The sequence below is a fragment of the Lissotriton helveticus genome, chromosome 2_1 (assembly GCF_964261635.1).
Source record: "Lissotriton helveticus chromosome 2_1, aLisHel1.1, whole genome shotgun sequence".
Taxonomy (NCBI): domain Eukaryota; kingdom Metazoa; phylum Chordata; class Amphibia; order Caudata; family Salamandridae; genus Lissotriton; species Lissotriton helveticus.
Window position 1 is genome coordinate 1,246,318,331 of NC_136059.1, and position 27,183 is coordinate 1,246,345,513.

The following is a 27,183-nucleotide window of genomic DNA, read 5'->3' on the forward strand; positions in this document are numbered from 1 at the left end:
GCTGGCTCCGCTGCGTGCACGGCTGTTTTCCGGTAAGTGAGGTTAAAATACACAATTAAATCTGTGACAGTCAATCTTTAAAACACACGTAATCTGTGACTCAAAGTTTCTAAAATGCTGCTGCCTTACTCCCGGCTTTCCGCCTCAGGAGTCAATTCTCGGTTTTGCAGAGTGCTTAGACAGGGCGCCTTTTATGCGCGAGTGTTTGGGGGCGTGGCCTGAAAGGGGCGTGGCCTCCGCTCGTGGCGGGAGGGCGCGAGGGGGAGTATGCGTGTCACGTCAGCGCTGGCTCCGCTGCGTGCACGGCTGTTTTCCGGTAAGTGAGGTTAAAATACACAATTAAATCTGTGACAGTCAATCTTTAAAACACACGTAATCTGTGACTCAAAGTTTCTAAAATGCTGCTGCCTTACTCCCGGCTTTCCGCCTCAGGAGTCAATTCTCGGTTTGCATACGTATCTCGTGATATCAAGGTTGTGCAACCAGTACACAACAAGGAGTTACGAGTCCCATTTATTCCGGCGCCATTTTGGGCGAGGACGGGCAGGTCCAGGATATAGTCAAAATGTCTCCACCAACCATCGACTATGATGATGTTCATATGCTGTATTTATTAGAGTAACACTCATCTGTCCACATGAAAATTAATTTGCCACAATCTAAACATGTCATTTTAATCTTTCCAAAGTTCTTCTGAATATTTGGGACCGTTTCCCTTGCCTCTGATGCTGTCAGTGCCACTTCTTTGGTGAATGCACTGGCAGGTCGGGGGTTGTCCTCCAAATCTCTCTTTTGTGCAGCACTATAATTAATCGGTGCCACCTCTCCATATGACGATGCATGGTATAATTACCATAACTATATTTTTTTTCGGTTCCTCTGGAGAGTACATCGTGGCAGATGAGGCAGGTAACGTACCGGGCATTTACCTTTTTTGCATGTAGAGGAAAGGAAAAAAAATTCGAGCGTCCGAGTTCTAAGGTGTCCCAGGGCCATTTTAGTGGACCAGGCCCAAATCCAAAGAAAGAGGCCGCCATTTTGAGAGTCCTGTTGCAGCCGCCTGTCGCTGTAGCAGCAAGAGCGGGCGAAACTCAGCTAGACGGCGCTCCACTGCAGATGAAGTGCCTCAACCTGGAGAGGCGGGAGAGGCTCGTTTGCGCCGCCTCCCCCCCCCCCTTCGGGCACCCCACGCCGTCTTTCGGCGCAGCATTGTAGGATGGCCACACCAGTGCGGCAACTTGCTAGACACCACCTCGGTGCCATCCGGATCTCGGCGCCCCACTGCAGATGAAGTGCCTCCACATGGAGAAGCGGGAGAGGCTCGTTTGCGCCGCCTCCCCCCCCCCCCTTCGGGCACCCCACGCCGACTTTCGGCGCAGCATTGTAGGATGGCCACACCAGTGCGGCAACTTGCTGGACACCACCTCGGTGCCAACCGAATCTCAGCGCCTTGTGGTGTCTTCCATTCCGAAAATATTGTTGGCAGCATTTTGAAAGGAAAGATAAACAGCCGTTTGTGGCCCTCACTACACCGTTCTCCTAGTGAGTCTCACATTGTTACATTTAGGAAGAATGTTGAAGAGTAGTATGTTGAAAATCTGAAGCCATTGTTCTACAAACTCTCAACCAGCCTTGGATGGAAAAATCCTGAAGAATGTACAAACTGAAAACCAGTTTTTGTCTGTATAGCATCAGCAGCAACGCTTGAGTCAGCTTTGTGTGAAGCCGCCATTTTGATTCAATCAATAGCGTCCCCCTGCACACATTCAGGGACCTGGTCGTGTCTTCAGGTCAAACGGATTGTGGGACAAGATGCACAAAGGAAAAGGAAAAAAGTTCCGCCGGACCCCGGGAGGCGGCCGCCTATGTCATGGGCGATCTTAGGCCACACCAGGGCAATTGTGAAGCTGCAGCAGGTGCAAATAAGCTTCAGACAGTGTTACAAGCGCTGCTCAGAACTCTCAACTATGACACCACCTCGGTGCCATCCGGATCTTGGCGCCTTGTGCTGGTTCCGGCCTATTCACACATCGGTCCGCTACTGACGCCACCTCACAGGCCAACGGGGCACCCCACGCCGACTTTCGGCGCAGCATTGTAGGATGGCCACACCAGTGCGGCAACTTGCTGGACACCACCTCGGTGCCATCCAGATCTCGGCGCGTTGTGCTGCCTTCGGCCTATTCGCCGCAAGTGCGCACGCAACTCAGCTGCATAGCGAGTGAAACACCAAGGGGCGCCCCACTGCAGCCGAGGAACCTCCATCTTGGGGGCGACGCACAGCATCACATTGCTTTCCAATGCAGTCAGATCCTCAAACAGCCCCCACTGACTGACGCGAACTCACAGGCCAACGGGGCGCCCCACGCCGACTTTCGGCGCAGCATTGTAGGATGGCCACACCAGTGAGGCAACTTGCTGGACACCACCTAGGTGCCATCCGGATCTTGGCGCGTTGTGCTGCCTTCGGCCTATTCGCACATCGGTCCGCTACTGACGCCGCCTCACGTGCCAACGGATTTTCTACGCTTTTTATAGCCCTATGCCGCATAACAGGTCATGTGACTTGTTTATAAAACTTTTCAATGGTTCATTTTACTTTTGGTTTCCTAATGATGGAAGGCTTGATCATATGACCTAAAAATAACACTTTTCATTGGATTAAAACATTTTTTTTCCCCAAACGATGAAAGCCCCACCTTGTTTCTGGATGTTTCAGACTGAAGCTGGCGTCAGCATGAAAGCACCACCATCTCGTGGCTCCGTCGTGGTCATTCCGCGAGCAATCATGGCAGCTGCTCCCCACCGGAAGCCTGCAGGAGTCGGGGACCCCAAGACTTTTGTAGAATCTTCAAGGCTGAGGGGACGCTTTCGAGAATGGGGTCCAAGACCTAGCAGACAAGCGTCCGAGTTCCAAGGTGTCCCAGGGCCATTTCAGTGGACCAGGCCCAAAAAGGAAAGAGCCTGCCGCCATTTTGAGAGTCCTGTGGCAGCCGCCTATCGCTGCACCGCAAGAGTGGGCGCAACTCAGCTGAATGGCGGATTTTGGCACAGTGTACCAAAAGCGGGCGGAACGGCAACTGAAACGGTAAAGGGAGCCCCACTACAGCAGACGAGCCTCCACCTGGGGAGGCCCGTTCACGCCGCCTCACCCTCCCCCCCCCCCGGGGCGCCCCACGCCGTTATTCGGAGCAGCATTGTAGGATACAAAAACCAGTGCGGCAACTTACTGGACATCACCTGGGTGCCATCCACATCTCAGCGCGTTCTGCTGCCTTGGGACTATTCGCACAACAGACCGCTACTGACGAGGCCTCCCCCCGCACCCCCCGGGACGCCCCACGCCGTTTTTCAGAGCTGCATTGTAGGATACCAAAAACCAGTGCGGCACCCAGGTAACATCACCTGGGTGCCGTCCAGAACTCAGCACGTTGTGCTGCCTTGGGACTAGTCGCACAAAACACAGCTACTGACCATTGTTGCTTCTTTTTTCAAAAAAATGTTTAAATGTATTTACTGTTTTTGTTGCGTTGTATATATTTATAAGTTATTAAAGTTTTATAATCCTACTACTTTGTTGGAGTGCTATATATTTTTAATGTGACACATAATTGTAAAAACTTTGATGTACAAAGAGGCATCCCTGGAATCTTCCGCTTCAGGCTCGGTCCCCTCCCCAATCACAATACAGGATGGTTTTCAGATAGTAGGAACGCGTGTGGTGTGACGGATCTCATCGGGTGGGGGCCTTGATCTACTGTAACTCCTTTGAAGAGGGGTGATTCTTTACAGCTGGGGCCATAAACTACATCTGCAGGGCTAGGTGATAGCCTGGGACCGGCCTGGACAATCGGACACAGAGGAAGAGGAGTGTCAGAGGGTGCGGTAGGGAATAGGGCGAAAGGGAGGTGTCGGGCGGGCACAGGGTGTGATTCTCAAGGAAGAGCAGCGCAGATGGGGGGAGGTTTATTGCCCATGCATAAGACAGAGAGCGGGGGTGACCAGTGCCTGGGGGAGATGCTTGCGAGGGTGGGGAGCCATGCTAAGGATCGACAGCGTGCAGAGAGTGGGTCTGGTCAAGGCATCTAAAATGGCTGCCGTGCACGACAAAAGTGTGACATTTGAAAAAAGGCAAGATGGCGCAGACAATGTTTATCAACACTTCCTGATTTCCTTCGAATCGAACGTTAACAGACGTTATCTCACCCACACTACCGGTCCCCCTAGGCTTAAACGCCGAGATGGTAGGGACTGCATCCCGTGGAGATAGGCCGAGACGTCACTCAGCAGAAAAAAAAAAAAAAAAGTCTATAAACATACAATAAGTTAAAAGTCAATCATTCTTGTTTCCTTGTAGTACGCTCCCCAGTCCGCTTTCCGTTACGCGTACCGGGCGCACCCCACGAAAAAAAACGATTTTTTTTTTTATTTTTATTTTTGCCCCGCGGGGCCCTTTTAAAGCCTCCACATCAAACCTAGGGGGTCAGGGAGGATCTACTATGCCCCCTTATGGTCATTTCCCACTTTGTTTTGGCCTCCTCTTGTCTCTCGATCCTACCGAGAGACAAGATGGCGGCCGCTCCGGACTGTTTAGAATGTTGACAGACACCGGAGAGCCAATCAGCTTCGCTTCACGAAGTTCCGTTACGCGTCAAGTACGCGAACCGGAGCGCTAACCGGAGCGCTGTTACAGATATATATCTTTTTTTGAACGTTAATTTCTCAAAATCCACTGGAGCACATATATTGAGACCTAGCAAAGGCACATCGGGCTAACAGTCCCTACAATTTTGCCAAGTTTCGTGCAAATCCATTCAGCCGTTCGGGCTAAAAGTGAGGCCAACCGCCCTATGGAAATTAACATTGGAAAAACGCGTTTTGGGACCCCCTTTTTTCTCGGCCCCCCCTTGACGAACCCCCCCCAAATTTTCAGGGGCTGCTCAGAAACAAAATGTTCAATTTTCCTGAAAATTTCAGCCAATTCCGTCCACAAACGCCAAAGTTATTAGACATAGGATTTTTTCTCTATGGGATTTTTAAAAATTCTAACTATATATACCTACTGGCGACCGCCAGTAGGTAATATATATATATATATATATATATATATATATATATATATATATATATATATATATATATATATATATATATATATAATATTAATTAAAAATGTACAAAAAAAATTCTGTAGGATAGCGGGAGGGTAAAATGTACTATTACCACTCCAGCAACTGCAACAGTAGGGTAAACGTTGGATAGCGTAGGGGTAAAAATTACTATTCCCACTCCAGTGAGTGCAACAGTAGGGAAAGCGTTGGATGGCGTAGGGGTAAAAATTACTATTCCCACTCCAGAGAGTGCAACAGTAGGGAAAGCGTTGGATAGCGTAGGGGTAAAAACTACTATTTCCACTCCAGAGGGTGAAACAGTAGGGAAAGCGTTGGATAGCGTAGGGGTAAAAATTACTATTCCTACTCCAGAGAGTGCAACAGTAGGGAAAGCGTTGGATAACGGGAGGGTAAAAATTACTATTCCCACTCCAGAGAGTGCAACAGTAGGGAAAGCGTTGGATGGCTTAGGGGTAACAATGACTATTCCCACTCCAGAGAGTGCAACAGTACGGAAAGCGTTGGATAGCGTAGGGGTAAAAATTACTATTCCCGCTCCAGAGGGTGCAACAGTAGGGAAAGCGTTGGATACCGTAGGGGTAAAAATTACTATTCCCACTCCAGAGAGTGCAACAGTAGGGAAAGCGTTGGATAGCATGGGGGTAAAAATTACTATTCCCACTCTAGTGAGTTTAACAGTAGGGAAAGTAAACATTTAATATATTAATACAAATAAATGAAATATCAATACCAATAAAAAATGTATTAAAATACATTACAAATTTAAAATTATGTAATAATTAATCAATTAAAAATACGAATAAATATTAGCTATTAAAATTAATTTCCTATTAATACAAATTAATTAACAATTAATTAACAATAGATTAAAAATCAATACCAATAAATAAATACAAATGATTATATATAATTACAATTAAATTACTTCCCACCCTATTCCCCAATAAACACACAACCCGCTACGGAAAATAAATTAAGTTAACATACTTACCAATTAATAAAAATTAATTACCAATTAAAAATGTATTACCAATTAAAAATTAATTAATTACAAATTAATAATTAACAATTAATTCAAAATAAATACCAATAAATAAATTAACATATTTAATTAATTACAATTAAATTACTTCCCACCCTATTCCCCTATAAACCCACAACCCGCTACGGAAAATAAATGAATTAAATTAACATAATTATCAATTAATCAATTGATAACAATTAATTACAAATTAAAAAATGTATTCTTTACAAATTAATAATTAATTAACAATTAATTCAAAATAAATACCTATAAACCCACAACCCGCTACAGAATTAAATTCCACAAAAATTAAACATAAAAAAACACTTTAAAAAATTAGATATTAAAAATTCGATATATCTTAATTACTATATTATATACTTCGATATTTTAACTTTCTATATTTTAAAAATCGATATTAAATTACTTACCTTCAAAATGATATTTTTCACCACTATATTCTGTCCATTCGATATTTTGTCCATTCTATATTTTTACTTCGATATTTGTGCTATTCTATATTTTTGAATCAATATTATGTCTGTATACCGGTACATACAAAAGAAATGTCATTCAATCAGATGCAGAAACATGAAAAAGGTACAGTCAACTCTGACCTATAGTTCATGAATACAGGTGTCTGTTCCTCAAAAGATTAAACTTAAAACAATTGTCATGGTAGAACAAATTGTCTTTACACAAACACAAATTTGTTAAGGAAGCAGGCAATATAGTCGAAGTTTCAGTCTTCTTTCGAGTGAATTTGTCAGACCATCTTCAGGACAAAATAGTGCTGCATGTGACAAAAAGACCCGACTGCAACGCATTTGCAGAGCAGATGCTGTTATAAATACACTCAATGGTGTTTGTCGATTTATTCTGATGACACCGTAATCACTTTTGCGGAGTCAATATCTTCGAACATGTCGACCCTACTGTCTTCCAGATATTATGTTAAATCTGCTTGTTTCCTCACATATATATTTTAATATTGGGAGTATTGAGAGAACCTATTAAAGTAATTTTCTTATCTACTCAATTACTACCTAATTTTATTATCTGCACTTTTTCATCACAAATAAATTTTCTTTACACAGCAAATTTAGTTACCCTGATGCAAAATACCGGTTACACACATTGTACAACTCTTTATTTTTTCTTTGAGTTGTCCATCTGTCATTACCACACTTGTAGACAGATTGCATCTCCTCCTGGGTAAGGAGAGCCCAAATGATGTATAGGGTGGAACCGGGCGGGAACTGATGGGCACTTTTTTCCAACCTCAGGAATTAAGTACAGTTTGACACATATTTATACACTAGTCTCACTCCTGTCCATCTCCAGGCGCCATTACTTTTGTTTACACAGTAAAAGTGCAGCCATTTTTGACCCCCAGACACTATTTTTGTCTTTACAGTGCTCTCCTATGTCAACAGCTTGCTGTGGTTTTTTTTGGGTTCTACTAAGTGTCAGCTGTACAATCCCACATTCTCCTTGACACTGCCCTTTGCTAACTAGGTGGACTGTTCAAAGGTGATCCTCTGACTGGTGGGTCCTCATACAGTTGTTGCATTAACGCTGGTGCTGCGAAGAATCTGTGCTGTGTTGTAGCCATAGTTTAGAGGCCTTGGAGGAGTGCAGATGAGAGGGGTGGCCGTGACAGGTGATGCTTGCTTCTGTGATGGGGATGCAGCCATTTATTCCAGGGAGGCTTCTGTCCAATCCAAGATAGATGTTGTGAGAAGTTGGCCTTGCATATGCTGTCCACTATTCTAGTGGTCACCTTGCACCAGTACAAACTACCCTTATTGATGGTAGGTTTAAGACAACCTTTAGAGAAAGCTATCCTAGTATTAGCTGTGGAGAGCAGCCTTCGGGCTAAGTCTTGAAGGAATGTAAAGCAGCTTGTTTTACCAGTCTATAATCTTGTTAAGGACCAAATGAAAATATATATATATATATATAAAATATATTTATTTATTCTAAACACATCTCTCTAGTCTCTTTATGAGGCTAGAGGCAAAAGTACATTCAGTAAACTTATTTAGCACACAGTAAATTAGCACAATATATGATTAGCCCTAGGGGCGTCACAAACCATATACTAAGAAAGTGGTATAAGAACCACGACTATCGTAGATACAAGGCCTAGAGCCTTTAGAACCGCTGGGGCCATGAGAACTACCTAAGGTAGTGACACAGGGGCCCCACGGGGGACGCATTCAGTGTCTAAATACAGCCGCGAATCACCATTAACTTCTATGGGGAAAGTCGCGGTTGGAAAATTACAGGTTAAGAACACTTAGAAGAGGACTTGGATCAAACCCCTTTAGAACTAGGCAGTTCTAGAGTCAACACCCACGGGAGCACCGGAGTACTTCACCCAGGGAAGCCGGGTGCATAGGTGTCTTTTTCTGTCTGGTTTCGTCATCGATTTCAATGGTGAGCTGCTGAAACGTGTCGCAGGCGACCAAGTGGAAAGTGTCCGGATGGATCCAAGCCTGGATCAGAGTCGAGAAGAACCTGAAAGCAGAGGGGACAGAGTCTGGGTCACTAGCCAGTGACCAGGAGGGTGATGAGCAGATGCCCACCGATGTCGGGTGCTTGCAGGTGAAGAAGGTGAAGCTTGACTCTTCAGCCACGAGGACCAGGAGGCGTGAACGACGACGACCAGGAGCTGGATTCGAGCTGTCCCACGACGGATGTCGAGTGCTGCGGTGTTGGATTCCGGATGGGACCCAACATGCCTTGGCAACAGTAACCCAAGCAGAAAGCAGTGATTGGCTTTGGTGCAGACCAGCAAGGTCTGAGGGACTCATCCTTTGGAGGGGAGTCAGGGCACGTCTGGAGCAACCAGGGAAGCCCAAGAAACAGAAGAGTTACCTTTGTGGGGACCCACCAGTCAACGGACCAGGGATCGCGAAGGAGCCTCGAGCGGAAATGCAAGAAGCAGGCCCAGGGAACACTCGTGGAGTGTAGGCCCACAATCTTGGGTGCAGATGATGCTTGGGGCTTGGCCTACACATAACCCAAAGCACAACTTCAGGAAAGATCAGGAAGTCAATGCACTTAGCAAATGTGCACGGTGTCAGGAGTTCCGGTTCCAAGTCACTCGTTCGGGCTGCGGGTCTCAGCTTGGCTGGGGACTCGGGTCGGCCTTAGGGAAGTCTGGAAATCCTCTTCCTGGGCTGCAGGTACTTCGGAGTCCGGCGGGAGCAGCAAAGATGCAGACCGGCAAATGCTTCGTTGGTGCCTGTTTGAACAGGGGTCACTCCTTGACCCCAAGGGAGATTCTTCCATCTTCTAGTCGAAATAGAATGTCGAAGTTCCGAGATATATGTTGCAGAGTTTCGTCCAGGTGTAATCTGAAGTCCTAAGGAGTGGGTTCCTATACTTAAACTAAGATAAGGGGTTGGACTTACTCTATGGACCCACCTATGGGAGGATCTAGGGAGGAGTGTAGGTACACCCCGTTCCCTTTGTCCAGTTTCGCGCCAGAGCAGGGGCTGAGCGCCCCTGCAACCAGTTTGAACTGGGGTATGCACAGGGACACCAAGCGTGCCCCCAGCACTGTCTGAAAAACATTTTCTGAATGCACCCACCCAGCCCTAATATACTAAACCCTGTCTGGGAGGTGGTTAAACCTCCCTGTGACAGGAAACCTATTGTCCAGGCCTCCCCTGCTGGAGTTTCATCCAGCAGCAGGAGGTCAGACCCGTGTCTGTGGCTGCAGCATCCATTTTGTAATGCTGGGGCTCGTTAAAACTATTACCGGGCAGACCAGTGTGTACATGTCTTCTCCCTCTAGAACGGTGGAATTCTACCCCTGCCGCCAGGACTGGCGGGGGGGGGGGGTAGGATTTCAAAGTGTTTGACACCAAACACAACATGTTTCCATGCAGCCATTCCAAAGTTAGCCTTTACCTCAAAGTTATAATGCACTTATTACCTCAAAGTTATAATGCACTTAGAGTATATGGTCTGGCTGCATCACAGAACAGCTACAGAGAATAGATTCCGAAAGCTGCAGAATGGTACTGCTCATGCATGGGCACCCTCTCACACAAAACCAAGCACTCTGCCTTCAGGATTGATAAGGCCTGCCATAGGAGTGACTTATAGGTTTATATGTGTCAGTGATTAAAAGGTAGATATAGGTAACCTATATCTTAGTAAGGGATGCATGCACCACTTTACCCAGGCTGCAGTAGCAGAACTGTGGTGCCATTTTGGAAGGCTTCCGAGAGGTGGCATAATGCATGCTTCAGCCCCTGGTAGGCCTCGTCGGTACCTATGCCCTTGGTACCTAAGGTACCATATACTAGGGACTCACAAGGGTAACCCAGTAAACAATCTGGAGTGTACCTAATGTACATGGAATCACTTTAAAGAGGAAAGCAGCTAGGACGGGCCCTGATTAGCAGGGATCCCGGCCAAACTAAGTCAAAATACCAGGAAAAAAGTGGGGGCAACCATGCAGTAAGATTCCACTTTCCTACAGATGTCACAGTAATTGCACGAGAGACTACCCTAGATAAGACGGTCGCCAAGGATCCTGTGCTACATTTCCTGTTTGTGCAGCCTGTATTTCCTGGATGGCTCCTATAAAAAGAGAAGTGAACAGATAGTAGCTGTGTCTTAAGACATACAAAGAGCAATTTTTCATCTGATTCATCACCTTTCTGCCCACCTGTTTGACTCTTGACTTTTGCAGTAATTCTATTCTTCTACTAACTGATGCCTAGGGGAAAAATACAAGAAACTAATTTCATTGTCCTGTCCATCTGTCTACGGTTATTCAATGTCTGGTTTAACTTCCACCATCATTTTTTATTCTTCCTTTCAGTACAACTCTTGCCATGAGGTTTTTTGCCCTAATAGCATTTTCTTCTTAAGCGAACCTTTCACCAATGCACCTGTTTCTTCCATATGTATATACAGGTTATAGGGGCAAAGTAGCTCCTACGGGGAGTTGTCCATTGTTTGGGCCAGCTAAACATTAATTGAGAGAGTCCCTTATGTCCTGCTCAAGACACAGCCATTGAAATATTGTGCACTTTGGAGATGAACTGCTTAAGTGTTTTGACATTGACAAAGTAGATGATGCTGTCCTTTGCATGTCCTTTACTGCCCAAAAGGCAAAATGCTGTATGTAGAAATAATAATCTGCTGAGGTTGTGGAACCATATGCAATATGGGAAAACAATTGGGCTATAGCCCTGGAAAGTGTGATATTGTTGAAGGACCTCTCTCGCGGGAGTAGTCAGACCCAAGGAGCTGGTCAAGGCCTGGCTCCAATTAAAACCCTACAAAGATTTATTGGACTTCTTCTTGACTTACCTGTCTGAGACATAGTCCATATCAGTTTATCTGGCCTATCCACTTTCTGAAATTCTAGAATAACTTCTCAAACATACTTCCTAATTTAGAGTATGGCAGAAGGGGCATTCCATGGCAACTGAGATGGAGTGTCCTCTCCTCCAACTACTCGGTCTGCCTGCCTGATTTACCCCTGTGAAAATCCTGGAGGTAAGGACAGTAAAAACATTTAAATGTCCCCCATGGCAAGGAAGACAACTGCCATGATGTGGAGTCATTTGTTTTGATTTTCTCAGAAACAAAATCCCACTTTTTTTTCTCGCAAGAACTCAAATAAGTTAAAAGCTTGACAGGTGGACGTCATGTCTGACGGAGCCATCCGCCAAACTTTTAACACAATGTTTAGCAATGTTAAGAGATGTCCACAGAGCTGGAAGACATCTCTAAATGGGGAGGACAGGTACTAAAGTTAGGGAGACTGAGTATATTACGTTGTCACCCTGACAGAGTAAAACCTATCCATGGCACTTTAAAGCAGGCCCTTACTGCCTAATGATGGCACACATGCTTCTGAGCTAGCCATTTGTGCCCAATATACACAAGTTAGCTTGAATATCTGAATATTTGCTTGGTGGCATGAATTGAGTCACATACAGAAAGAAGTGTATTATAAAAGATGATTTTAAGACAAATTTGCCACTTCACAGAAGGTAATGCAATACCGGATATGCAGTCAAAAGGCATTAGAAGCATTCAGTGCCAACCTGTCGAAGGTATAAAGGTTTACACCAATTGCGTCAAAGTGCATCCACCAGGTACCTGGTAGGAGAAGCACCAGAGGGAAACAACTGGGTTACAACTTATAGGGGTAGCTTGGAAAGGAGGTAAAGCAATAGATGACACATGGGACAAATCTATCTCAGTGAACTACCCATATATTGTCACGTCACAACAAAACCCTTACAGTCTGTCCTGTGTCCCATCAACTGTAGGACAACATCTGTGTAAAGGATTTTAACCTTACACCTTCACCACTCTGTGAAGGATACAATCCCGAAAATGTAGAAATTAAAATGTTGGCTAAGCAGAGAACTGCATCAGTAGAATGATCCTTTCAGATACAGTGTTTAGCGATTTGTATATAGCAGGACTTTAACTTACGTTTCTCACGGCTGGAAACCGAAAGCGAATAAAATAAGTTACAAATGGAGGAAGGCCACTGCTATAACCTACTGTTTGCCATTTCTCCCTTTAACGTGCTTCGGCTGATTCAATTAGAGCCGCAACAGTAATTAAAACAATACTAATCGTAAGAACGCATTGTTTATGAGAATATCCCTTGTCCTGCTCTTCCGAAGAAAAGCAACGCGTCTAGGGTTCGAATAAAAAGATATCTGCTGACACACAAGACTTTGGACTAGAAAATTGTGCGTGCGAGTGTCGAGGAGATAACATACAATATATACCATATAGTGTCAAAACTACGTACGAGAAATGCTGCTTTGCTGCTATTGTCAACTATGTGGATAATAAAATCTCCAGTCTGGGTGGGTGAGGCAAGAGGAAGACAGGGAGGGAACAAACAAGCCACACTTGCAACGAAAAGCGAGCTTTTATGGCGCGCGCCAATCAAAAACATGGGTGGAGTTCCACCCCACTTCCAAAGAACCCCGACAGAAAACAGACTATAGATCTCGCAAGCGAGCAGCGCATGCACTGCAACGCTAGTCGAGATCTTAAAAGGGCAGAGTACAAGAAAAATGTTCTAATAGCTAAAGAAAAACATTCAGCAAACAATTAAGTGAGGCAAAAAACAAACCTATGAAGTTATTTAAAATGTTGAACGATCTGTGCCCACAAGTGCTAGTATCATACACAAGTGTTATTGTAACTATCACAAGGACACCATCTTCATGGGAGCGAGTCCACAACGACCGAGCAAGTCCTTGAAAGTAGTTGCTCTTCCATGCGTTTGCCAGCAAAGCACATATCCAATGCATGGAGGAACAGTATCTACATTCCACTGACTCCAGCGGAAGTCATGTGCCTATAAAAGAGAGTTACTCACCACACACTTAGCTTCACAACTATGTGTCCTCATGTACTGTAACTGGTGCTATGTAAAGCGCTCTGATACCCAATACCTTTGGGTCAAGTTTGCTCTATAAAAACTCTGTAAAAAAGTGACTAAAACAGAGATCAGGAAAGACGTCATGAATTTGCCAGTTTTCCATTCAAAACATATTTCGTAGACAGGAATCTTCTTACCTGCTACCAAAATCTCCAAAATATCAGTGACCAAGAAAGTGAAACACCCCTTGGACACATTTCAAAAATTACAAAAGGATTTTCTCATAGAGTGTCAAATCACAAAATCCTCATATTATGAGGTAGACAAACTTCCTCTAACTTTAGCCAAAATAAATGTCATGCACTGATTCCAAACTGGCTAGAAATCAGCTTATCTCTTACACACATTCCTGTCTAACTCCTTACAAATTGGAAATATTAAACCTCAACTCAAAAAAGACAGAGGAACTGATCCACTTTGAAAACGTCGCCCCATCACATCTATCATTTCTCAAGAAAATGTTGAAAAACTAAGTTGCTTTGGAACTCATGGACTTTTAATAACTAAGGCCCAGATGTAGGTAAATCTAATTTACCGACTCATAAATACCGAATTTTACCGATTCTGTATTTATGAATCGGTAAATTAGAAGGAGGCAGATGTAGGTAATTTTTAAAACACAATTACCGAATCTGTAAGATTCGGTATTAACCGATTCGGTAAATACCGAATCGGTATTTCCCATTGATTCCTATGGGCTTTGAAGCCCATAGGAATCAATGGGAAATACCGATTCGGTATTTACCGAATCGGTAAATACCGAATCCTGGCAGGGGGAACGGGGTGTCACTTTGCCACCCTGTAGCACCCCAAGTGCAGGCTTGTGTGCCATGTGGCACACATACATGCCCTAAGGGCATGTCTGTGTGTCACATGGCATAGGTGTACATGCACAGATGTGCATGTACACCTGAAATCGGTATTTTACCACCCAATAGGATTTGGTGGTAAATACCGACTCCTAAAGGGCCTGTGGCACTCTGTGAAGTGCCACCTACATCTTGATTTACAGAATCGGTAAATTTACCGATTCTGTATTTTACCGTTTCTGTATATTTACCGAATCGGTAAATTTACCGATTCTGTAAATCAGATGCCCCCTACATGCCAAATACAATATACCGGTCGGTAGGCCGTTACCGACCGGTAAATGGCGACCTACATCTGGCCGTAAATCTTTTTTGGTGACTTTCAATCGCAATTCTTTTCCAGACACAGCACTGAATCTTCCATGGTGACTTTGGAGCAGGATGCTCTAAAAAATGTTCGACAATAATGAAAAATGCCTTTCAATTTGGTTAGATTTATCTCCGACCACTAATATGATGGATCACGAAATCACCCTAGACATAGTAATAGAAGGGCTAGAAACAAGTGACGCTGTATTAAGTCAGCTGGAATTCTAACTTTCAAACTGGTTCTAACGTGTAAAAATTGATGAGGCTCTCTCTAAACCGGCTCCTGTAACATGTGAAATCCCTTAAGGTTTAATATTAGCTACATTACTATTTAATATATTTGTTGAGCCCCTCGGACCTCTACTAAAAAGAACTGCGTATTCTCTTAATGTGGATTGAACCTAGTTGAACATGAAATTAAGACCACTCAGTGTGGTCTTTTTCTCTAACTAAAATCAAGAATGGCTAGACATTTAAACCGCGATGATTTTAAAGCTGAGAGTCTACTTTTCTCAAGAACCCTAACCTAAAACATGAATGAGAACTGTGCACACACAATCCAATAATTAGCAAGTCTCAAAGATTGGCAGCAGACAAAAACAAGCATTTACAATGCAATGGTTTCGCTTTTGGAAAAGTTATAGCTATTGGCATTGTAAATTACAAAATTTGTATTTATGTGTTGGTTTTGAAAACAGATAAATCAAGCATTTACAATGCAACGGTCACGCCTTTGAAAAAGTTAGAGCTATTGGCATTGTAAATGACAACATTTTTTTTTGTGTTGGTTTTGAAAATAGATAAATAAATGGCACTGTCATTTACAATGCCAATAGCTTAATCTCTCGCAAATGCCACACACAAACACACAGACCCACACAGAGTCCCACACACATACATACCTACAGAGCCACACGCAGAGCCACACACACGCACAGAGCCACACACTTCCAGTAGTCGGTGGGCAGCGTGGAGCAGACCAGCACCCAGCCCGACAGGGCCAGCAGCAAGGCCACGATCTCCCCCGCCATGCTGGCCATGGTCACCGGTGAGGGTCACAGGGCACAGGTGTCAGAGCTGAGGGAACGGGTGAGGGCAGAGGGCACAGGGGTAAGAGCTGAGGGCAGAGGGGTGAGTGCAGAGGGGTGAGAGCTGAGGGCAGAGGGGTGAGAGCTGAGGGCAGAGGGGTGAGAGCTGAGGGCAGAGGGGTGAGAGCTGAGGGCAGAGGTAAGAGCTGAGGGCACAGGAGTCAGAAGCGAGGGCCTAGGAAGAGCTGAGGGCACAGGGCAGGCACGCGGGGGGGGGTTTCGACCGAACTTTACAGGCTTCAGTCAGGGCTCCCTCAAGGCACCGTCGGATGCGCAATAATAGTATTTTAAGGTGGCACTTGTTCGACTTGAGAGGAGGACTCTGATCAACATGACGGGGTGAAGTTGGTTTCTATGCTTCAGGCGCACTGACTCATCCAGCAGCCGCCACAGTCTGCATTTGGTCCGGGCTTAACCAGTGTCCCCTACCCCAGGCCTCATCCCCCCCCCCCCCCCCCCTCTCTGTAGCGCTCTTGCCCCCTCCGGCAGCGCTAGGAGCTGTGATTAGTAGCAAGAGCGCGCTGGGCTCTCAAGGAAGCGAGGAAAACGTCCCGCAGCCCACTGAGTGATAAAACGCAGCATCAATTGTGTGCAGAGGCCCCGGTGGCACTGCACCTGCCGCCCCAATGAACGCTGCGCCCATTTAGGAGGTCGCTGATTCTGAGAAACGAATATTGACGGTTTCGATGCCGGACATCGGCTTGTACCGGCAGTGATGTTTATTTGGAAAACAGCTCTGTCCGGGATGAAAGAGCTACTTATTTTAACAATGAAATAGTAACCTTTAACCTGCTCAATCCGGATGTCCTGTAATTATTTCGATATTTTAAATACACTTAAAACGCCTAGATAGTTAAAAGGTCAGTTTTACGCGGGTTCTTGTGGAAATTCGTACCCGAAATATACATTCGTTTTATGAATTAATCCGCTGTAGATCTAACACGCCGGAAAGTATGCACCGCGACAGGATGACGCAGCCATGAAGATTATCAAGGTAAACAATAGCATTGACAACCTGGTTAAACTAATGCGTATTTGACAACGTGGGTGTTTACATTAGAACTATTGTCTAGAATAGATATTTGACACTGATGCAAAGAGATTATGTGCTGTGGAAAGAAAAATGCACACATTTGACACATCATACTCCAAATTGTATTGACAAACAACTACTCATTTTATCCCGGGCCGGACAGAGACAAGCGCTGGAAATCCTTTTGTTTACCTCCATCCGACCACGCACAGTATCCTAGATTGTGTAAACAAGTGCAGCCTTGTAGAAGTAAGTCCTGCACGCGCACGCTTGTTGTTATAAAAGGGGACCTCATTTATTCGGATTCCCCTCATCCCAATGAGGTTGTAAACCCTGTCTTCAGCTCCAGGAGCAGCCTGTGTCCGGAGCAGCGGGTACCCGGAAACGCGGCTCACACTCACTGAGCCCCGTGGAACATTTTAGTCCACGTCATGTTTACGACATACATGTCGCATTAGGAGATTGTCTTTCACAGAGACGTTCCATGTGTGTGATTCCGGGCCCTTGAGACACAGCTGATATCTGAGAACACTGGTCGTGAAGTGAAAACGCATGCGCGTGTGAGCAGTGGAAGTAAATCTATCCTCGCTGCTTGGATTGCATTTAGGTCCTGCAGACCACTAAAGAGAATGTTTTAAGCTATCAGGATAAGGGCGTCACTTCTAAGCCCTGGCTGCAGGGGTTAATAGCTGGAAGGTGGCCAGGCACTCCAGTAAGCGCACACTCTGCACGTTGATCCCCATAACGGAGACAAAACTCAGAATACATGCTATTTACTGTTTATTTGAGAGTAGTGCTCGGGTGGGGTGCACCATGTCAGCAGGCATTGGTCTAGTTCAGATGCAAATATGTTTTTTGTTAAAATGTACAAATAGCGCAGCACATGGTGGAATATGGAGCCAGTGGGGCAAATGCATAATTCAATTACACTTAGCGGTGGTTTGTGTATATTTCAGAGACTTCTAGTCAGGAACGTTCCCGGGCATGATGTGGGAGACTCAAGGCATGCTGGGCCGTGTAGTCCTACTATTCCCATGTTAAGTATGGCCCTGCTGGATCCAGCGTGCTCATGCGGCTTGAAAAATACAAAACGGGTTTAAAGTCGCCTAAATGTCCAAGGACAGGCATGGAATCCATTCATGGTGTTCTTATGTCTCCAAAGGCAGCAGCCTGAGTTCTGGCTATTTAAGCTATTCCACTGTGGAGGTGTGGTCAGATCGCCTAACTTTGTGTCTCTTTCGTGTGCACTGCATGTATTCTGTGACTCTGTGGAGAGGACAATGTATACTATAAGCAGGGACACAGGGACTGTGACTCTCTGAAAAGATCACACATTTCTGAGTTCTCCTTCATCTTGCACTTTTCAAAAATTGGAGAATTTTAAAAATTACCAACAGAATTAAGGGGTCTCCAACCAGTAGTTCGTGAGCAACTGTAGCTCTTCAACTACCTCTGAGTAGATCACCGTGCAGCCCGGCTTAATAAATTAGAACGTTTTTGCTTGGTTGAAGTATTATACATATATAGCTAGCGGTTATTGAACATTGCACCACTTACAACTACGACCGCTGCAGAAACGGGTATTTTCTAAAGGTTCACATTTTTTCCGGGGCACTCACAACCGGGCCCACAGTGTCTACAGGCGATCCCCCAATCTATGCCACCAGGGACCACTGTACAGCATACCCGAGAGTACTGCGGAAGTAACACAGACCCTGAGTTTTTAACAGGCATAATTACTGAAAATACAGACAGTAGTAGTAAATACTTTTATTTGTTGTTTTTTTTTAATCATAAAAGGGTGGAACAATCCACCAGGGTGCATAAAACTACAAGACTAATAATACGGTTAAAAGACATTGGGGTAAAGAAAAACCAGGATATAGACACGTCAGAATTCATTTTTGTAAAGGAGAGAAAACATTTAGATGAATACGAAGGAATGAGCGACCCGATTAAAAAGTGAATAACATGGAATGAGTGAGAATAGCTGTTCCTTCTTGTTTAGTTCGATTCAGCACTGGTTTTTGTCTAGTTCTTTTGCTGCTATGTCCCAAAGTTGTATGGCCGCAAGACAGTTGAACTGACGAGCCTCAAAGACGGTTTATAAGTCCTTATGTGTTCTCTCCTCAGTGTTTCCCGAAGACAGGGACGTTTCATGAACTTTATTTGGGCATTGATCTAACGCACATTAATATGGGTTTACCCTAAACGTCCTATCCTTCTGTCGCAGGAATGGGACGCTGTCTGCAGAGGTTTCCGTCCTCCAGGGTGGGACGAGCCCCACACTCGTCCGTCCAGCACAGCCGCCCCCGAGAGGCCTCCTGCCAACTCCACAGGTGTAGACTTCCGAGAAGCGGGACAGGGGGTAAGTGCGGCCATTATTTGTTTGTCCTCCCGTGTAGCGCTAGCTCCACCTAAGAGGGTTTCGTGGCGAAGGCTGAGCATTTACTGCAAGGGGCTTCTCGCTATCTGGGCAGATCAGAACACACGTCATCAGGTTTTTTTTTAAGTTATGTCCGCTTTCTCTGGAAAACACGTGTGCTAGGCTAGTGTTGATGTAGGGAAATGTTTCTCTGCGTCTGGCATCCCAGTGCACTGCCCTCTTGGCACAAGGGTAGAATAAAAATGTTACCTTGTCGGTGCATTTAACAACAAACAACTGTTCCCGTGGACAGGAGTAGTGTATTTAAGGGTTCGTGGACTTGCCAAGGCCCCGCCCCATCTCAGCTGTTAATGGTATCCATCTAGGGCGCGCCCACCTCAGAGGGCAATAAAACTCCTGCCGCTTTATAAAACGCAGGGAAGAAAACAATCAGCAGCCATGGTAGGGAGCCGGGGGCTGAGCTGGGAGCCATAGAGCCTAGACACCGAGCACAGTGGGCGCAGAGTGCTCGGCGGCGGACCCCTGGGTAGGGTGACCGGAATTTTTAAGCAAAAAACCTGAACTTTTCACAAAAATAGAAGAACAGGTAGTTAGACCATACATAAAATGCAGTTTTTAAACCCAGAAGCTTCCCTATTAAATAACTTGCTTTCTCGAAACAATTGCTCACTATCCCGGCAACATAAAAAACACATCTCGCCGTTTTCAGCTGACCCTCTCTAAAAACTGGGACAGGAGCTACATTTCCTGAAATCTGCCCGGACAGCCGGTGAAAAACCGGACCATCCGGGCAAATCCGGGACGCCTGGTCACCCTAACCATACTGGGCACAGTGGAGCATGTCGGAAAACTTTGCAGCGCCAGAAAAGGTTTGTATTCTTTGTGTAAAAAAAAAAACAAGTCAGGTCCCGGGCCGGCAGCCAATCACAGCGCGGCCCGGGGAATGACGTCACGGCCGGCAGATTCGGGGGCGTGTTTTTCGTGCTCTCCCCTTCCCATTGGCTGGAAGGTAAAATTCCAGCCAATGGGAAGAGAAGAGGGCGGGACTTAAAAAACACACGGAAACGCCCCCGAATCGCGTTTTCACGGGGAAAGCGTGATTGACAGCCAATCTCTTCCAATGGCTAGCCTCCATTTATGGAGCTAGCCAATGGAAGACAGAGGCGGGACCAAAGCCCCATATGTAGGACATAAGATTTCGCCCTGGGCGGGGCAATGCTTACGCAGTGCCAGGGCGAAACCTAAAAATTAAGCTTATATTACAAATCTGGCAAAAGGGGGTATTTTACCAGCATTAACTACTTTGTAGATGCGAACATTTTTACAACCTGAAGATGTAAAATAACAGTGCAAGAACTCATTGTATCACATTTAGATTTCGGCAAGGCCCTTTACACACTACTATAAAGAACCTGGCACCTCTTAAAGCTGTTCTACATGCAGCTACAAGTTTAATCCCACTATAATCAGGGCTTTAAGTGGGAACAAAAACTGGGGGTGCTCTAAAAGGGGCGGGGCAACATAATAAAGGGGTGTGGCCTATCCACGTGGGGATGTGGTCTAAATTAAGGTAACTATTGTAGCAGTACCCCCTGCTCTGACAAGCCGTCTGCTCTAGGACTCCTTAGAGTGTCATCAGATTTGGGATTCCCCGCTCAACCTCGCTCTCTCCCCTCCTTATTATGTATGGATAACGCCATGCACCCTCCCCAATACCCCAAGACCGGTGTCGTCATCCTGGGAAATGCCCAGGAAGACACCTCCCGTATAGGGTGGCTTCACGTGAGGCTGAGTATAATAGAAGCACTGCTCCAAGAAGGCAACGCGGCTTCACAGGGTGAGTTTTAACAAAGCCACCACCACCCCCTTCAAAACATGCCACAGAGTCCTCCTACAACGCGGTTCACCTGGCATGACGTCATGCCTTGACCTCCACTACTCAGTAGTGAGCAAAATGAGCATGCGCACATCAATGTGCATGCTATCAATGAAGTCCAAGAAAAAATAAAGAAAACGGACTATCTCCGCGAGGCCCGAAAATAGAGCCCCTTAGTAACCCTTACGAGGCCCCCTGAAAATAACTGCCAGTGCTCAGACCCAGACAGAACCGGCCCACTTAAAGCCCTGAATTTAGTAGTAGTTAGACCTATGCTGCTGACGGCAATAGCACAACAGATGCAACACCCAGTGGGTCTGAGAGCCAAGATCCCAGGGTGTGAAGAGCAAGCACCATGTTAGACAGTGTGTGCAAGATGGGGACAGGACGGCTGTGTACCCGACCCACTGAGGAACTTACAACCCAAGCTGCATCCAGGGATAATATGAGCTCCTGCGAGGTGGGAAGCAGGTAGCCCCCTGACCCGCGCTTGGCTCAAGGCCTCTCTGTATCTGTGAGGCAGACAACCTAAGTGCTCTTTTGCAGGACCGCTCCACCATTTGGCATGTTGATTCTCTGGCACTAAAGCAAAAGGGCATATCACGCAAGCAGCAACATCACACCAGCACATAATACGTAAAATGTAGACTGGGTGAGTGTACTGTGGAGAGTTCTGGAGTTAACCTCCAGGTCACATGGTCAAATCTCTGCACAGTGACTCAAGCCGTTTATCTTTCCAAGTTTGATTAATTGATTTGGCTGGCAGTCACAGCTGTTGTTTAAATAACCTGGTCTTGCTGCTCTCGTGGGGGTAGATTTCACAGTCAAACACGCGAAAAAGTGCTCATGCAGTCATGAGCAAGGCGTAAACGTGTGGGCGCTATAGATATTCTCTTCTGGTTTGCTCGCTGCGTTATGCTGAAAGCAGTGCTGTGTTCACCCGAAGACACTGCCTGTGACCTATCGTCACCCTGAATACAAGGCCACGAGCCCTAGTGGTAGTGCAATCCTCCTCCATTTCCGCCATTCCCGTCACGAAATGTTCCTGCCGTATTGTTTTAGCATTCCCTCTGATTTTTCCGAAGCAGAAGGCTTGTCATGTAGGCAGAAATCCGGCAGTTTAGTTACCTTTTGACGGCCGTGCATTATTTGAGAAGGACCACTCGGGTTTGATCCTCTCGGAAACCACAAACAGATATGGCAGAGAAATGGGATCCGTTTTATATTCCGCTCCCCGAGGATGCCAGCATTGAGCTGTGCACATCGATGTAAATTCTTTCACTGAAGTCCAAGAAACAAACAAAAAAAAGGAAACGGACTACCTCTTCGAGGCTCGAAAACAGAGCCCGATAGAGACCCGTTTCGAGGCCCCATAAAAATAACTGCAGGTGCTCAGACCCGGCCCACTTAAAGCCCTGACTATAATGCAAATATGCCCACATCAATTATGTTCTGTAAATTGGGTCCCGAATAAGAGGGGGATGCAGTTATAAAATGGCATATATAACTTATAAGGCACCACGTGTAAATAAATAACTTTAAAATACAATGCTTTTCCATGGGCTCCCGCCTGATAGGGAAATAATATTATCGCCTCCCAATCAAACACACCAAGAAAGGATCCTCTCCTCACGTCTCATTTGAGGAACTCTTTACCTGTAGATGAGACTAGCTAACTCCTCCAGCCATTTTAAGTGCCTCCTAAAATCCAACCTTCTTGAAAAATACCTCTAAACAGCATAACCGGGCAGATCATCGCTCGCTTGGCAGTTTCAAAGATGCTTACTGTGAAAAAACTCTTGCTCTGGTAAAGGAGTTTATTGAAGTGGCAACCTGAAAAACTTTGGAATACATTTCTTGTGTGGTACTGATGTTAAACCACACTTTGTCGAACTGCTTCAACAAAGTATGTTTAATGACCCGATGCAACACCCACTTGTATATTTTGCCAGAAAAGTCTACGATTTAGAAATGAATAAACTGTGCATTTCAGTTATGTTCTCCAAACCCCTCCACATAAAAAATGAAGATCTACAGAATAAAAAAGCTAATGTATCCCCGAGTGACGGGATGTCTATGTAGGTTTAGGGTCTAGTCTAGTCAACGAGTCACCAACATATAAAAGATGAATGCACGCTATAATTTCCAACCGCTTAACATTGCTCCCTTGTTTCACTCTTCTTCATCCCATTCCTGTTTTTTAAGCGCACCACCTGTCGATCCTTTTGGATGGGTAAATTGTAGGCGTCTGCCCCTTTTCCATAGGATCTTGGACCCCAAATTCAACGACAATTGCAAAGACAGAAGGAAGGACGTGACGCCGGTTTGTTTCTGTTGTTATTACGATAAAAATATACTGCCCACTTCCTGAGCGAACGTTAAAATGTGTCTATACTTTAAAAGCGAAACCGGTCCGGAACAAACACTACATCGCACTGCACGACTACACCAGACTTCAAGTGCCCCATGAAGTTCAAACACTATGCCTCCCTTCCGAAGGTACGCCCTCGTGTGTTGTTGGTCACACCACATGCGCGAACCTTCCGTAGCATCCAATGGTATGTAATTAAGACCAACCAATTCGACAACTAGACCGCGCAACAGAAAACAAATCTACGTCATTTATAGCGTGGTTACGTCAATGGAACGTTCAGTTGCTGAGTGCTGTACCCCCCTCGCCCTAGTTTAACCGCTGCCCAGAGCTCCACCAGGAACGTACCAACAGGTGGAAGGCGGATGTGTCTGAAGAAGACTATTGCAGACGCTTCAGTATTGAAGAATGTAGGTGGCTAACTACTGAGCTCATACAACTGTACGTGCGAAATGTGTACCGTTGCGAACATATGAACTATGACTGCACGTTAGACAAGCTTCGGGTAAAGTCCGCGCTATTTAATAAAAACGCATAAATAAATAATAACATAAATAATAATTCAACAATCAACACCGATTCCGATTGCCCTTGAGCACGCCCACTTACCGCCCTTTGACGTACGGGGACCTGACTTGTAGTCTTTCGTTTTTAACCTTCACTTTCCATCGTGGCAGCATTGTAGGCTCTGATTGGCCCACGCTTTCTCTGCTGCCATTGGTCGCCGCTGAAACAGTACTTTCATTGGGCAGTTCAGTCTAAGAGTGGCTGCCGTTCTGACAGCCTGTACTTTATGCTATTAGCCATGGGGCCTAGGAGAAGCTCCAAAGATCACTGGAGTTTTTTCATTTAAAAAAAGTGCTTAAATGGAGCTCTTAATGCTCCGCGTTACAAGGCACCCGTGGATAGCCTAAGGAGAAAGGTGAGTTTACGGAGGCATACCTGCCAACTCACAAGGGAAAATGAGTTGAAAACCAATGTAACAAGCATTAGAAATGCAATCGGGCTCGGATTTATTTGATTTTGAGCTAATGGCATTGTAAATGGCAATGTCTTTTCGCCATGTGTGATGGAGTGTGTGCATGTGGTGTGTAGTGGTATTATGTGAGTTGGATTGTAATTTTACCAATGGTGTCATGCTGTGCTTTAGATGAATATGTTTAAAAGTAAAGTGTACCATACTGCGATTGCTACAAAAGTTAATTGTGGATGCGTTAACAATTGATGCGTGCACTGATGGCTGGTGGTGTGTGTGTTTGGTGGAAAAGTGCACTGGCGCCTGGAGGTGTGTGTGCCTAGTGGAAGGGTGCACTGACGGCTGGTGGATGTGTACTTAGTAAAACAGTGCACAGATGGCTGATGGTGTGTGTGTTTGGTGAAAGAGTGCACTGACGGTTGCTGGTGAGTGCGCCTTGTAAAAGAATGCACTGACGGCTGCCTGGTGTTGTACGCCTGATGGTGTTTGTGCTTGGTGAAAAAGTGCATTGATGGCTGGTGGTGTTTGGCCCTGGTGAAAGGGTGCACTGATGGCTGGTGTTATGTTGTTGTGTGTGTGTTTGTGTGTGTGTTTGTGTTTGTAGTGGTGAGTCTGTGGGGGTGAGTCTGTGGTAGTGAGTGTGTTGTGGTGAGTGGTGATGAGTGTGTGGTGGTGAGAGAGTGGTGTGTGTGTGGTGTGTGTCTGTGGTATGTGTGTGTCGTGTATGTGTGTGTGGTGTGTATATGGTGTGTGTGTGTGGTATGTGTGTGGTGTATGTGTGTGTATGGTGTGACAGGGTCAGACTGATTTGCATATAGCCATGTCTGAACTGGGGTGGCAGAGTGGGCTAAAGAACGGTGATGGATTAAACCCAGATCTTTTGACTGGGTGTGAGTGTTTGATTGATTCAGATGCTCCGTCCATCACCACCCCCTTTTGTACCGCTCTATGGTGTGTGTGGTCTTATGTGTGTGGTGTTATGTATGTGTGTGGTGGACTTAGTTTGAGTGTTTGTTTCCTGCACACTCACACACTGCCCCTACACATTCACACACTGCTCACACTGAACACTCACACTGTTCACCCTGCATAGTTACACACTGTTCATCCTGCACACTCATCTTGCACACTCACACAATGTGCACCCTGCACACTTACCACTGTGCACCCTGCACACTTACACACTGTGCAACCTGCACACTTACACACTGTTCACGCTGCACACTCACAAACTGCAGTCACTGTTACTCTGCAGTCACTGTTACTCTGCAGTCACTGTTACTCTGCAATCACTGTCACTCTGCAATAAGTGTCACTCTGCAATCAGTGTCACTCTGCAATGAGTGTCACTCTGATGTCACTCTGCACTCTACTGTCACTCTGCAGTCACTGTCACTCTGCACTCACTGTCACTCTGCACTCACTGTCACTCTGCACTCACTGTCACTCTGCACTCACTGCCACTCTGCACTCACGGCAGACATGCACACGCCGCACTGCCGATCTGTGCTGATCTAATATGCAGGGCTGCTCCGTGTCTTCATCCTTCTTGGGTCTGCAAGCAGCTGCTGCCTGGCACTGAAGCCTGATCTGTGCTGATCAAATCTGCAGGGCTGATCTGTCTCATCATCCTTCTTGGGTCTGCAAGCAGCCGCTGCCTGGCACTGAAGCCTAGTTCCCTTCACGGCAGACACGCACACGCGGCACTGCCGATCTGTGCTGATCTAATCTGCAGGGCTGCTCTGTGTCTTCATCCTTCTTGGGTCTGCAAGCAGCCGCTGCCTGGCACTGAAGCCTGATCTGTGCTGATCTAATCTGCAGGGCTGCTCTGTCTCATCATCCTTCTTGGGTCTGCAGGCAGCCGCTACCTGCCACTGAAGCCTAGTTCCCTTCACAGCAGCACGGCAGACACGCACACGCGGCACTGCCGATCTGTGCTGATCAAATCTGCAGGGCTGCTCTGTGTCTTGATCCTTCTTGGGTCTTCAAGCAGCCGCTAGAATCAACCGCAATGGATCGCACACCGCTAGCCCCTCCTCCGGATCGCCCCTAAGGATTCTGGTACGTATAGTTCATTAGTGGTTCACCTCAGTAGGTGTAAGTAAGTACTTGTTGTTGTGAAGATCTCTAGACCCGAGACATGGCTCGGGTTTCGGGATATCTTCCCTCATCAGTAGAGAACGTATTTGGGGTGGAAAAGAAGGCCGCCAAGCAACCGTCACAGGCCTCGATGCCTAACCGGCACGCAGGTGCGTCATCCAGAAGCTCGTCAGCTTAAAGGCTCAAGGGAGCTCATTTGTAGAATCAACCGCAATGGATCGCACACCGCTAGCCCCTCCTCCGGATCGCCCCTAAGGATTCTGGTACATATAGTTCATTAGTGGTTCACCTCAGTAGGTGTAAGTAAGTACTTGTTGTTGTGAAGATCTCTAGACCCGAGACATGGCTCGGGTTTCGGGATATCTTCCCTCATCAGTAGAGAACGTATTTGGGGTGGAAAAGAAGCAGCCGCTGCCTGGTACTGAAGCCTGATCTGTGCTGATCTGTCTCATCATCCTTCTTGGGTCTGTGCTGATCTAATATGCAGGGCTGCTCTGTGTCTTCATCCTTCTTGGGTCTGCAAGCAGCCGCTGCCTGGCACTGAAGCCTAGTCCCCTTCACGGCAGACA

General features: G+C 46.0%; 1 protein-coding gene across 1 annotated transcript in view; it reads right to left on the bottom strand.

The window, feature by feature from the left end:
• COQ2 (coenzyme Q2, polyprenyltransferase) overlaps positions 1 to 24,228 on the bottom strand; it is a 276,674-nt gene extending 252,446 nt beyond the window's left edge. The window contains exon 1 of the mRNA XM_078677496.1: positions 24,148 to 24,228. The gene's annotated coding sequence lies outside the window, so the exon portion shown is untranslated. The remainder of the gene's footprint in view (positions 1 to 24,147) is intronic.
• Positions 24,229 to 27,183: the final 2,955 nt, after the last annotated feature.